We start from the raw sequence: 15,521 nt of genomic DNA on the forward strand, positions 1-15,521 counted from the left end.
GGGAAAGTTCTCAGAAGAATAGAACTCCACAGGGGTCCCGTGGTTCTGGTAGCACCCGAGTGGCCGCACAGGCTGTGGTTCGCGGACTTTCTTAACCTAGCGACGGACAGACCTCTGCGGCTAGGCCACCTTCCTCTGCTCCTTCATCAGGGACCTGTATTTTTCGACCAGGCTGATCGCTTCTGTCTAGCGCCCTGACTTTTGAGCGGCAGCGCTTAAGGCACAAGGGCTATAAGGAGGAGGTCATCCCCACCTTGCTGCGGGCCCAGAAACAGTCTACTTCCCTGGCGTACGTGCGTTTCTTGAACGTGTTTGAATCTGTTTGTGCGGAGTCGGGTATCTCAGCGCACTCCGCCCCGATCTCGTTCATCCTCTTTCTCCAAAAGGTCTCTCCAAGGGTCTTTCCTTTCGTTCTCTGCGCATACAGGTCTTCCCTCTCGGCGCTCTCCTGGGTCGGGTAGAAGGTCATCACTTAGCGGGCCACCCGGACGTGATTCGGTGCTTGGAGGGCGTCAAGCTTCTACATCCACCTTCTCGGCAAGGTCGTGGAGTTTTTATCTGGTACTTCGGGCCCTCTGTGCAGCTCTGTTCGATCCTCTCCGTCACGCTACCTATAATGATCTTACATTTAAGACTGTCTTTCTAGTCTCTATCTCTTCTGATCGTCGGATCTCGGAGATCCAAGCGTTGTCTTGTCGGGAACATTTTTTGCGATTTTTCCGATTCTGGGGTATCCCTCATGACTGGACCTTCCTTCTTACCGAAGGTTGTTTCTAACTTCCATGCCAACCAGTCGGTAGAATTCCCTGCGTTTTCCCCTGCGACTGGGGGCGTTCTGCATAAACTTGATGCCAAACGGGTTCTACTTCGCTATCTCCAGGTTTCCAATGGCTTTCGGGTCTCAGACCATCTTTTGTCCTCTGGAGTGGGCCCAATTGGGGTAAGCCGGCTTCTAAGACCACTATTGTGCGGTGGTTGAAGGAAGCAATCTCCTCTGCCTATCTTTGTCAAGGTCGGGCGGTTCCCGAGGGCCTAAAGGCTCATTCACTGTGTTCTCAAGCTACTTCCGGGGTGGAGAGTCAATTAGTCTCTCCGCAGGCGATTTACAGGGCTGCTACTTGGACCTCCTTGCATACTTTGTTCGACACTACCGCCTGCATGTGCAAGCTCCGGTTCTTGGTTCTTTTGGGCTACAAGTGCTTCGAGCGGGACTGTCTCAGTCCCACCCGGTTTAGGGAAGCTTTGGTACATCCCACAGTCTGGACTGATCTGGGTACGTACAGGGAAAGGAAAATTAGTTCTTACCTGTTAATTTTCGTTCCTGTAGTACCACGGATCACTCCAGACGCCCTTCCCTGTTTGTCTTTCTTCTGTCCTCTCGAAGCTTGTTTCTCTTGCAGATTCGTAGATTTCCATACATCATTTTTGTGCAAGAATACTGAGCAAATACACCGGAAGCCTTGGTTGCTCATGCACCAAGTATATGCAAGAGCGGTTAGTCATACCATATTTCTTACATTGTTCTACAGTTGCTCCATTGAGCTTTATGGTTACTTGCTTGATCCTATTCTGGTTTTGTTATTTTCTGCTTTGACATTGGTTATACCAAAGGGTTATAGGATAGGCTCTGTCCTCATGTCGGATATCCTTTCAGTTTTAGTCTGTCTCCAGCTGCTGGAAAGGAGGCTCAACCCACAGTCTGGACTGCTCCGTGGTACTACAGGAACGAAAATTAACAGGTAAGAACTAATTTTCCTCTAGAATGGATCAAGAATGACTTGAGAAGTAAAAGTCAAGACAGCGGCAGTGAACATGTTCCCAATCCTCTCCTGGAGTCACACTTATACAGTTAGGTTTTCAGGATTGCCACAATGAGTATGCATGAGGTAGATTTGCATACCCTGGATCTTTAATATGTGCAAATCTATCTTATGCATATTCATGATGGCAGTGCTTCTCAACCCAGTACTCGGAGCACACCTGGTTTTCAGGATACACACAATGAATATACATATGCATACAATGGAAGCAGGGCATGCAAATCTATCTCATGCATATTCGTTGTGGATATCTTGAAAACCTGACTGGCTAGGTCTGCCCTGAGGAGAGGGTTGGGAAACACTGAGATAAGTAAGTAGGCCCAGAAATAGAGAGATTTGGAAACCAAAGAACTTGGAATTTTTTGTGCCAGGGGGCAGCCACAGTTACTTCTCCAGCATAGGAATACTATGAGCACAACTTTTCTTACTTAGCAAAAGTCTTGTGGTAGTATGCTGGAGGAGTTGCAAGTACTGAAGGCTTTTATGGAATAACTCAAAATAAACGGAATTTAAATAATCAATGTCACCTGAAATGGATAATAGTCACAAGATCCATTTTCCCAATAAATGAGCGTAACTCCTAAATAATTTGCAATACAGCAAAAGCAGCTCATAACTACGGCGGAGCTCTATTGTTGGTTTTTTATTTTATTTTTTTTAATATTCCACATTTGTAACACTTCAAAGCAGATTCCATTCAGGTACTGTAGGTATTTCCCTAGCCCCAAAGGGCTTACAAGCTAGGGGGCTCATTCACTAAACCACATTAGGCCAGTTACCGTGTGATAAAATGCTGTTTTTAGCACGATAAATGGCCTAATACAGGGATAATGTGAGGTATTTCAAATACCTGGAGTTAAGCTGACCCTGGCACTGCGAGTATTTAAATGAGCTGATGCATGCAAATGCATGCTGAGCAACTTATGAATACCCTAAATGATGCAAATCTAAAGTAGTTTGCTAGAAGAATTACAAAACACATTATTTGATTCCCTGGGAGAATCGGGATGTTTATGCAGGGTCTGGTCCCCAAAAGTAGTCAAAAACTGCAGGAGTCTCCATTGACCCCCTATCCCACCTCTTGGAAATGCAACTATATATCTTGGTGCCTCCTGTAGAGTAGAGATCTTCCTATGGACTACTGAAGTCCTAGCTGACTGAAGTCTGACTGCAATGCAATTACCACATAAGACTTTTGAGGTTTTGTGGCGATGAAGATCAATTTAGAATTATTGTCCTGAATCCCCCATGTGATGGTAAAGACCGATTTTAAACAGAATCATTGCACCCTTCGGCAATAGGAGAGACAAAATGGCATTCATATCTGCTATAAACATATAGTAGGGGAAACAAGAACAATACAGGGTAGAAAAGAATGAAAAGCTGAAAGCTACAGAAATTTACAGGACTTTACTCTGATAGGGCTCACAATCTCCAAGCTAGAGAAAGTGATGGAACTGAGAAACAGCCACACTCATATTGCTGGGTACTGAGTCATTGCTGCTAGGTTTTAAGCTCACACAGAAAAATAAAGGAATGGCACACATCCTAACTCCTTCTCAGCAACAAATCACTAATCTCTTCTGGAAAGCTATGTGCTGCCAGAGCACTAATTTAACATTGATCTGAGTTGTAATGTAAACTTACTTTTTTAATGTAAAAGAAAGAGAAATGCAATAGCGGTTTACAGCATTTTAAAGACCTAGTTCAATAGACTAGCACTGTTCATCTACTGCGGAGATCAATATTCAACTTGCCGCTTTCTGGTTTGTTTTTTTTTCTTTTTTGGATGGGGGAGGTGAGGTGGAGTTTTCAGGTGAGATGGAGGACTAGTAGAGCTGCCTCCTGTACTGAGACTCCAGCCATGGTCCTAAATAATCTCCAAGTCAGATATTACTTTAATAGGATTAGAATCAAACTGCTGATGTGGGCTGCAGCTGCTAATAAAATGCTGGCTGGGTGCAATCTTGCTTTATAGTGATGTAGAGCAGAGCTCCCAGAGCATGCTTTCTATTAGCACAGGCAACTACTGGAGGAACTTAATTATGGTGCCATTAAAATAAATTAACTCCTACCATAAGGCAGTTTTATCTCCTCCCTCAATGCTCCTAAATGCTGCCTAAAAAGTAAGGAAAATTGTACCAGAAATAATGAGTTCCTTCCTTTATGTGTTTATGAGCATATTAGGCCACTTGGATAGGTACAACTAAAGGTTAGCAAACAAGCTGTGACACCTTTTCTGTGCACTAACTTAATATATAACTCTGAACTTGGAGAATACTTTAAGATCCACAAGGTCAGTCATGAACGATATTGAGGCTAATTTGCATACACAGTCACATACACAGTCACAATCAATGACTGTGTATGCAAAACCCAACTGTGGTGAAACAGGAGTTTCATGGTAAATGTTTGTCATTTGAAACTCCTACTGAAAAGCAGGTGGCACTGTTCCAGTAACCAGCAATTGGTGCTGAAGGAGTTAACCTTAGTCCAGGAATGGCTAACTCCAGTTCTCAAGAGTGACAGACAGGCCTGGTTTTTAGGATATCCACATTGAATATGCTTGACATATACCTGCATACAATGGAGGCAGTGCATGGAAATCTATCTCATGTATATTCATTGTGAATATTCTAAAAACCGGGCCTGTCTGTGAATCTCGAGGACCAGAGTTGGCGACTCCTTCCTTAGCCAAACCAACTGATAATGTCACTGTTACTGTTGTCTGAATACAGTGTCAATTAGAACCTGTCTGTGAGAAGGTGTTGGGTGGCAGCAGCTGGAAGCAAGAAAGAGAGACATCTAGTCGAAGTTGGACTGCCAGAGTTACTAGAACTAATAGGGGCAGATTTTAAAACCTGCGTGTGGGAGCAGATTTGTTCGCGCAACCCGGCGCAAACAAATCTACGCCCGATTTTATAACAGGCGTGCGTTGCCGCACGCCTGTTATAAAATCCAGGGTCGTCACACGCAAGGGGTTGCACAATTGTGCAACGCGCGCGCGCCGAGCCAGGCAGACTGCCTCTGTTCCCTCCGAGGCCGCTCCGAAATCAGAACGGCCTCGGAGGGAACTTTTCTACCGCTCCCCCCACCTTCCCCTCCCTTCCCCTATCTAACCCACCCCCAGCCCTAACTAGATCCCTCTACCTTTATTTCAGAAGTTACGCACGCCGGCACAGGCCACTGTGCCGGAGGACTCGGGACTGCCCCCGGACTGCCACCATGCCCTCGGGCCCACCCCCTTCCCGCCTCTTTTTCGAAGCCTCAAGATATACACGCACCCTGGGGCTTGCGCGCACCGCTGAGCCTATGCAAGATAGACTCGGCGCGCGCAGTGGCAGCTTTTCGGGGGTTATGCGCATATGTTACGCACGTAACACTTTGAAAATCTGCCCCTTATTGTTTGTTAGAGAAGGGTTTAGTCTGCAGTTAATTGAATAGGAAGAAAAATATATTTTGTAGTCCCTTTTCCTTTTCATTGCTTGCTGCAATGCAGATTTTTATGTTATTTTCATTCACTGTTCCTCCTTGTTAATAATAAACTCGGTTTATTACTGCTGTGCTTGAGACTAATTTGAAATCCCAGTTAAGTGAGAAGCTAGTTGATCCCAGTGTTCTGAATGTGTTATCTGTGAGTTACATCTCTGGGAACTGTGGGACTCCCAAGTTAGTGCAGTTACAGTGTCCCCAGAAAAATTCTCAGGGAATAGCTGTGTGGGCAGGGTAATTCTTCAAAAGCAAGCTGACCCCCCTGTAGTATTGGGTTCTACTCTGTATTTGCCCTGTGATCTGTATCACACAGACTAAATCAATAACAAGACTCCCTATGGGGCTGATGTAATAAGGGGTCAGCAAGCGCATGTTATAAAATCTGGGGTCGGCACGCGCAAGGGGGTGCACACTTGTGCACCTTGCACGCGCCGAGCCCAAGGGGAGCCCCGATGGCTTTCCCCGTTCCCACCAAGGTTGCTCTGAAATCGGAGCGGCCTTGGAGGGAACTTTTTTTAGGTACCCCCACCTTTCCCTCCCTTTCCCTATCTAACCCATCCCCCAGCCCTACCTAAATCCCTCCCCCACCTTATTTCTTTGAGTTACGCCTGCCTCCGGCGCGCCAACCCACAGCACAGGCTGCTGTGCCGGAGGACTCAGGACTGGCCCCGGACTGCTGCCACACCCAAGGCCATGCCTCCGGATCGCCGTCACGCCCCAAGATTGCCCCAAACCGCTGCCCTGCCCCTGCCCCCAAACTGCCCATTTTTGAAAGCCCCGGGACATACGCGTGTCCCGGAGCTTGTGCGTACCGCTGAGCCTATGCAAAATAGGCTCGGCGCACGTAGGGGTAGGTTTTCGGGGGTTACGCGCATATCCCTTTGAAAATCTACCCCTTTAAGCCTAAGAAAAAAATTTTTGGTGTCATCAGATAAAATTCAATAGGTTGTCCCAGTGCTTTATGATGGTCACACTGGATTCACAAATGATTTAAATTGTCTACTCTTCAGTAAGAAATATTTTGAAATTGTTTGATGCAATTGCAACATCACTCTCTGCTTTGAAGGAAGAGGGTGGGAGCTGAAGCGAAAGAGAAATTTGGATTCAGAGACAACTAACGTGAGCCATGACTTTTTTACAATCTGGGGTACTGATGCTCAGGCACTAATGAAAAAATACAGGACTGCTTCTATGGCCAAGTCCATAAGCAAAGCACGTCAAGCAAAACTAATTGATACATGGGGATAACCTGCACGGCACGGCAGATACTACCATGGGAAGCTTGCTGGGCAGACTGGATGGACCGTTGGTCCTTTTCTGCTGTCATTTCTATGTTTCTAACACATTCTGTCTTGGGCAATTGCCAGGTGTGACCTTGAAGCCTGCAGACTTCTTGTGGGTAAAGAAGGGAGAGAATTGTGTGAAAGGGGGCCATGGGCTTCTTCTAGCAGAAGCAGGGCAAGGTGGGGAACTGCGCAGCATGGAGCAAGAGCTGCTTCTCAGTAACACACAACTCCATGCAAACATTATAACTATATGACTTTTCTCTCATAAAAGGAATAATAATACACACTAATGCACCCCAGTAGGTGGATGGGAGGTTGCCACTATAGGACACACATGCAGGTATAAGTGAGACCTAGGCCGTCCCTACTGAGACCTCCAGGTGGCCATGGGTTCCATCCCTGGTGGATGTCAGAGGAAATGCAAAAATATTAAAAGACACTTGTTCAGCGGATTCTTTGTCGGAGGTGGGGAGAGGGAAGGTCTTATTCTTCAGGGCCCAAGTTCATTAAATGTGTCAATCACCAAGTACATTTAAAAGAATCAGAGTGAATTTAGATTGGTGTTCCAACAAAGTCTTTACCGAAGTACTTGTGCAATAAAAAGAATATTATGCAGAATACAACATCCTTTGGTAAATCCACAATCCAGAAATAATTACCTCAATCAACAACTCTGTGGTCCCCCCTCCTCCCTTAATGAAGTTTAGGGTGGTCACTAGCTATTCTATCTAGAATTTAGGGACTATAAGGACTCTGTACATTGGACATTCCTTCCAATTTAGAGTTCTTTGTAAATGGTATCTAAGTATGCTGAGGTTCTGGTTGGATCCTTTCTTTATTTTTATTTTATTTAAAAATCTGTATCCCATGCCATCGCAAAACATCTGAGCGGGTTACAATATAACATCCATAAAGAATAAAACAAACTGAACAATAAATTATAATACTAATCACACAATAAACAGACCACATAATGGACAATCAAAAATAAAATAAAATAGTCTGTAACAAACTCATGATTAATCACTCCCCTGTTTCTCTTTTGTACTGGTTAGGTACCTCCTTGACTCTCTGGTGTATACTAGTGAGCATGTGCCTTGTAGATGCCACTTCTCTCTCCTGCTTTCTCTAGATCAGAGCTTTCCAAACTTTTCATGTTGGTGACACACTTTTTAGACAAACATAATTTCGTGACACAGTAATTCAGTCTACCAGCAAACCAGAAGTTAAAGGTTAAACGAACAAAATGTATTTCAACAATTTATGTATGTTTCCTTAAATATATACATAAATAAAATGTTTCACAACACAACCTATCTCATAATAAATATTTGCAGGCTTCCACTTCCTCCATGCTGATCTCGTACATTGTGAGATCGGCATAGAGAAAGTGCTACTCTTGCACATTCCCAAAGATTGCATGTGCCAATCACTAAAAAGTAATTTTTTTTTTTACCTTTGCTGTCTGATCTTAGTTTTCTAATCGGTTGGTCACAGGCTTTTTTTTTCCAGCTTTCCTTTCTTGATTTTTTGCCAATTCCTTTTATTTTATTTATTTATTTAAAATTTTTATATACCGACATTCATCCAGGATATCACATCGGTTTACAGTGTAACACAAACAAACGCCAGGCATGGCGCTTTACATTGAACAAATAACACAAGTTAACAAATGAATAAGTGAGGGTGTGAATAACAAGGGGAAATTTTTATTTTACAGGGTCTTTTACAGGGTCTTTTTTTCTATTTCTTTTCTCTCCATCTGTCTTCCCTCAAACACATAATCAGGTTCTCATTCTCACACGCTATCTCACACATTCTCACACACACAGGCTCTCATTCACATGCAATCTCACACATCCACAGCTCTCACTCTCACATGCCTCTCTCTCATACATACATACATACTGTCTCTCTCGTGCACATGCTGTCTCACTCTCACACACACAGGCTCTCTCACTCCTACATGCTCTCTTGCTCAAGCACAGGCTCTCACTGGCACATGCTGTCCCTCTGCACGGGTTGCCGAAGGATGGGCTCTTCAGAGGCCCTGATCTTCCCTGGCCGTGACATGGGATCTGCAACGGCCCTGCTATCGGGTTTCCTCCTCTTCTCGGGCTGCTGCGACGTGGGATCCGCAGCGGCCCTGCTATCGGGTTTCCTCCTCTTCTCGGGCCGTCACGACGTGGGATCCGCAACGGCCCATTAATGCTGCTCTTCTTCTGTACGCAGCAGATGCTCCTCCTCCTTCCTGCCCACGCGGCTCCGGCAACGTTTTTCTTCCAGGGCTGCACAGGCAGGAAGGAGGAGGAGTGAACGTGACCCTTTTCTTCGGGCCGTGGTGATGTAAGCTCCACCACTGCCCGCCGATCTTCCTGCTATAGTTCCCTGCTTCCGCCGGCCCTGTGGACCGGGCGACACACCTCCACACTACTGGCGACACACTAATGTGTCCCAACACACACTTTGGAAAGCTCTGCTCTAGATACTGGCAGGTCCATATACAGTAGGCCATTCAGTGGCAAGTTTTCCGGCTAAAGACAGCTAGATAACTTGTCCTATATATTCGACGGGATAAACAACTCACTGAATATACTTGCCTAAAGTTATCTGGCTACATGTGACTGGATAAGTTAAAAACCTAACCTATGTTTGAATATATTTGGTTAGATTTTTAAATTAGCCAGCCTTGTGTGGCTAGATAACTTCAAAAGATATACGACTAAGTAGTGCTTTAAAAAAAAAAGAAAAATGAAGTAAAGGACTTACACCCGATTTTCTACTTTCTCCTACAACCTTGTATAGAAGCCCAGTTGGGCCGCCCCCACTCCCTGATCCCCTTTTAAATGTAAAGGAAGTATTCTGGGATGTGCAGGTGCTACCCTCCTCCCACACTCCATTTCCCAGATCTTGCATTATTTTAAATGCAGCAACTGGACCCTTGCACCTCTTACCTCCCTCCAGTCTCAATATTCATGGCTGCACCCCCCCCCCCCCCCCTCATCCCCCTGGACCCTCCCTCCATGCCTTCAAAGCTTAAAAATCCCTACTGGGAGCAGGGATTTTTTTTTTATTTTTTTTTTTGCTACTCCTGGCAAGGTCCAACTGGTGTGGGTACCATCATTTTTGCAGCAAGATCATCCAAGCCAGAACCAAATAGACTCATTTGTGACTTTCCTCTCCCAGGCCTTCAGTGATCTAAATTGTGTTCAAGTTGACAGAAAGTAAGATCATGGGGCTCTGTCAGGGCATAGCACAGCCTAAATTAGTATGCTATAGAATTTAACCAGTTAACAAATGATCTGAACTGAATGAATTAGCCCTGGTGCTCACTTCCAGTGGGTTTTAGCGGCCTACATCAAGGATGAATTGGCCCAGCTACAACCCTCAACCAACCTAGAAGCCTTGCTCACCTTATGCACAAGAATCAAGAAACACTAAGGAGACAGCTAAGATAAATAATGAGTTACAAACCAGAAGAGGGCAGGTAGGCCCTACCAACAGACCACTAACCTCTGCTGGTTGAAGGCATGCAACGCCACCTCTCTGAGTAAGTAAAGGAGTGGCACTGTCAAGAGTGTTTGTGTTTCTATTGTGGTCTCTCAGGACATTTTCAAAATTTCTGCCACAGTAGACCTCAGAATCAGGGCTGTCCCCAGCAGGGAAACACAGTATCCTGGTCCCAGTAGAGGGAACAGGTCAGGAGATAGCTATCCCTTTGAGTATTAGTACTGCCCTAGGAACATGTCTCTCTCATGTTACTATTCCAGTCAAACTTTCCTGGGAAAATAATAGAATTTTGCTTTAGCCATGATTGACTCTGGAGCATCTGTTTGTTTTTTTGACCTCATGATCACTCACCCTTATCATCAAAGCCTGTAACCACTGAGAGTAAACCTCTCGTTTTAACTACAATACGTAACCATCAGGAAACTCATGTTTTTTACTTCACTAGAGTGCCATATTTCTGGGTCATTCTTGGTCTTTCATGGCTGGAGCAACATGAGCCATGATCAATAGAAAGATCCAGCAGGTGATATTTCCATCAGCAGAATTGCATGCCTAATCAAGAAGCCCAGGAAGCAGGGTTCGTAGTGGAGAATCTGGGCAATCTGTGTTTTCTGGCACTCAAAGATGGGATTGAACAACTGCTGGAAAAGTATGCAGCATACCAAGATGTCTTTGATAAAAAAGGGAGCTGACATTCTTTCCCCATATAGACCATATCACTGCCCCATTGACTTACTGTCAGGGGCAGAAATCCCTTTTAGCAGAATATTCTTTGTCAGAGCCAGAATTGAAGATCCTCTGGGAATACTTAAAGGAAAATCTGCAGAAAGGATTTATTCAGCATTCAACTTCACCAGCAAGGGCACCCCTCTCCAGCCTTGTATTGATTATCAGGCCCTGAACACTGTAACTAATAGTAACTGATACTCCCTGTCCCTTATTAATAAACTGTTGGGACACCTTCAAGCATCTCAAATATTCACTAAACTCGATTTGAGGGGAGTATATAATCTTTTCTGGATTAGGGGAGGAGATGAATAGAAAATGGCATTTTGAGCATACTATGGCCATTTTGAATACTAAGGCTGTTTGGATTAAGAAACACTCCTGCTAGATTTCAAAACCTGGTGAATAAAATATTTTCTGATATGCTGGATCAGGGTCTGGATAACATCTTAATATTTTTCAAAGATCCAGCAGAACATTTATTTATTTAAAATCTTTTCTATACCGTCGTTTAGTAATGTACCATCACAACGGTTTACATAGAGGCACGTATATTTAGTTTGGTTAAAAAATGTATCTATGAAAGTGTCATTACAGAGGGTTTGTCTCCAGGAATGTAAATTGTACACCAAGCTCGAGAAATGTGAAATTGACAAGTGATCTGTGGAATACTTTGGACATATAATTTCTCCTGAAGGAATACAGATAAACTCCAGTAAGGTCAGCGCAGTGGCCCAATGGGCTGTCCTGAAAAACATTAAGGAAATCCAATGCTTCCTGGGGTTCACAAACTTTTACCAACATTTTATCCTGGGCTTCTCCAAATTGAAGGCTCCACTAACAGAGGTTCTTAAGAAATTGACTTCTTTTAAGTGGACCCATGGGGATAAATATTTGCAGTCTCTTCCACCACGAGCAAAAAGCCAAATTTTAAATGATTATAACGTACCTGTGTGGGATACTTCTTCTTCCGCTACCTTGAGCAAACACAGGGGGGGGGGGAGGGTTTGAGGGGGGGTTTCACAATTGTTATTGTTTATGTATAGCAGGCACTGAGAAGGAAACACCAGTGTCAGCTAGAGTGTCGTTTGGTTGTAATTCAAAAATGTAATAAAAAGGATTTGAAATTAAGTGGACCTATGAGCAGCAACTGATGACTGATCACATGAAAAAGGCCTTTACAGAGGATCCAAGATGGCACTGGAGGGTTAGGATACTGGAACAAGCTCTCACCTTATTGAGCTTCCTTTTTGCTGATTTTTCCTTGATTATGGAGAAGAAGAGGAAAGGCAGTGTCTGTGTGCCTTTATCTACCTCAGATCCAATATTAAAATCTTCAATTTGGTGGGTTTTATTCCCAGATGTTTTGGCAGGACAAGTGCCTCTTGTTGATGGAGTGAGACGAGAACTGCTCTTTGGCTTAAGGCAGAAGTTTCTCTAAAGCCAGCATGAGACTTCCAACTCCCTAGTATTGTCAGTGGCACTCCTGAGGAATTATCGTGAGGAGAGGTTTCTTCCACAGCAGTGTCTCCACTCGGAAGTGTTTCTTCGGTCTAGGGGAGGCTGTTGGAGCAAGAGCCAGATGCCAGAATAAAAGCAGGAAGAATGGACAGAGGTTCTGATAAACTGCAAGTTGTTGCTAAGTGAGATAGGAGATGGAACAATGGCTAGGGTAGAAAAGATCATGTTATTTTCCCTTCAAACTTTCCCTAGGTTTGGTGGCACTAGAGTGGAGAAGCCTGAAACTATCACCATAAGAGTCAATATGGTTAGCTGTTACCCATCAGGAAGCTATTGTGGGCAAGAGATTAGAAAGTATGGAAGCCTTATTGGGGGATTATAAAAATCAGGTCTCCAGGTTGGGCAATGTTGTCACTTCCTATGGGGAGAAATGTGAGTCTTAAGAAGAACAACTATAGACTATGCAAATGGTTAATGGTACTCTCCTTAAAGACAACTGGAGGCTTCCCCGTAGGTTAGAGACAATGGAAAATAAGATGCGGAACTTGAATTTGAGAAATGTTAATTTTCCACAAGTACCCTTGATTTGTCCTGTGGAACTTTTCAAGAGGTACATGAAAGATAGTCTCAAGATTTCTGTGGATCCCATACCTTCTTTGAATAAAGCATTTTATCTTCCATTGAAGGTACTGATGATGTGGAGATACAGGATATGGTTGGGCAAGATCTGGCAGCTATGGACTGCCTGGAGTTAACCACCTTTCTTGAGAATTCCCAAGAAGAAGAGGCTAGATGTTCTACCTTATTAGTTTCCTTTGTTTTTGAACCTGATAAAAATTTTGTTATGAAGTTTTCTTTACAGTGAAGAATAGTTAGTTTATGGGTTAAAAAATATAGCTTTTTCCAGATTTCAGTCACAAGACTCAGTCTAGACGTAAGACATTTTTACAAATACACTAGGAGGTTCTGGCTGTAGATGGAGAATTTTTTCTTAATTTCCTTGCAAATGTTTGTTAAAATGTAACAATATGCATTATGTTCTTTTTGTTTCACCCAAACAACTTAGAAATTTTCTTGAGAGCAAGTTTACTCCAGAAGACGAATATTGACAATCAGTGGTTGAATTCTTAAGTATCGCTATGTCTCACCATAGACCGTATATATTGATGTTCTTACCCTCTGGTTTTTTTTTTTTCTTTTTTTCTCACATATAATTATGGCATAGTTTCTGTTCCTGATTACCTGGAATGGGGGTTCCCCCAACTATATGAGGACTTCCTAGAGTAGGGAGAAAGATTTACATGCCTTGTCTCCCTTGATGTGAATGTATTTCATGTATATTCATTCAGGATATCCTAAAAGTCAGGCCTATTTGTGGATCTTGTGGATCGGAGTTGGCCACCCCTATTACAGAGGATAAATAGTTATTAATAATTTTCTTATGTGCCTTGATTTCATGATATTTGTCTATTTTTCTTAAGTTGATTATCTTATTTTCTTGTAAATAATCTGGATAGTTATTATTTGTGAAATATTCAATAAATATAAAGAAAAAAAGGGTTTTTACAATGGCCACAATCCTGTTCCACCCAGACCCATAGCAGCCATTTATAGTGGAGGCTGATACATCTAGAGTGGCAATTGCGGCTATACTATCTCAAAGGAGGGGGCCCAAAGACCTCCCCCATCCATGTGCCTTTTACTTCTGTAGCTGTCATATCTATCAACAAAATGAAATAACCACCCAACTCCTGTTGTCAATTCAGTGTAAATATCCTGTACAGGCCACCCACTTGTCTTTACCCAGCTCACTAATCACTTTTTGTCAGAATGAATCACCTTTTTAGAGAAAGTGCAAACTTTTATTTATTCCACAAATATTATCCTGTAAGGGTTCCAGCAAGCAATACACATTGCTCTCTCAACACATAAAATCACTCAAACATCCCTTAATTTCTCATTCACACCAACATACCCCATTCACAACTTTACCCCATTCATACATACTTTTACCCCATTCATACATACCCAATAAAATTCATGCCCACGTCTGCCCCCAAACAGGCACAACAATTTTTTTAAATACTCAATTATAATTAATATCTTAACAATTTTTCACACAAAAAAAAAGTGTTATAAGAGTAATAAAATGCATTCAAAGTCCATGTATCCTTGGCACCTCCAATTGAATACTTGCTGATTATTATGCTCAATTCCTTCAGAAAAATGTGCCTTAAATGTAGGGACTGCTGGTTATGGTTATCAATTATATGCTTCTCTTCTCCAGAGGGAATGGCTTCACAGCATACCCGAAGAAACTTGCTTCACAGCACGCTCAAACATGCTTTGTAGCATATCACAAGGAGACTTACTTGTGATATGTGGGAAATGTTTTAAAAAATCTTGATGGTCCAGCTGCGCAGGGCTGATGTCATGACGTGGGGGTGGTACGAGGGGTGTGGTTTATGGGGTTTAAATCCCAAGTTTTCGTTGCAAAGCTCACAGCCGCGGTGAGAAGCGTTCCTGTATAAAGATTCATGTTAAAGTTTAATAGCCATGTTGAGAAGTATCCTTGCAGAGAGATTTGTGGGTGAATGTTACCAAGTGGGCATCCTTTTTTCAGCATTTGTGTTGCAAATTAATGTATGTGTATGGGTGGATGATTAAATGAATTGAGGCATGTTAGAAGGGGGGAGGGGTGGTGATTGAATATGGAACATTGGTTTGTTCTAATGGTTTGGGGGTTATAATTGGGTATTGAGATTCTTATGATGGGCATTTAGGAAGTGGTTTATTCAAGTCCATGTTTATTTATTTATTTATTTATTTATTTATTTAGAGGTTTTTATATACCGATGAACGTTGGGAACATCTCATCGGTTCACATAAAACAAAACTCAGCAACAAGAGCTTTACAGTGTAACAAGGAACTGTTGGAGATAATGAAAGCATAGTTTTCAACAAGTTACAGATAGCAAGGCAAAGAATGTAAAATATGAGACTTAACAAAATCACTATTTACAATGTTTACAATATGTCGCTTTTTACAAAAGAATCACTATTGACAATGAAGTCGAGAAGGACGGAGGGGAGAGGGTGTTATGGGGGGGTGGTGTTGTTCAGAGAATTCTTGTTTGAATAGGCAAGTTTTCAGGTCTTGTTTGAATTTTTTAGGGCATGCTTCTTGTCGTAGTGATGGGGGGAGATTGTTCCATAGGGCGGGGGC

Source organism: Rhinatrema bivittatum, chromosome 1 (genome assembly GCF_901001135.1).
Source record: "Rhinatrema bivittatum chromosome 1, aRhiBiv1.1, whole genome shotgun sequence".
Classification (NCBI taxonomy): Eukaryota; Metazoa; Chordata; class Amphibia; order Gymnophiona; family Rhinatrematidae; genus Rhinatrema; species Rhinatrema bivittatum.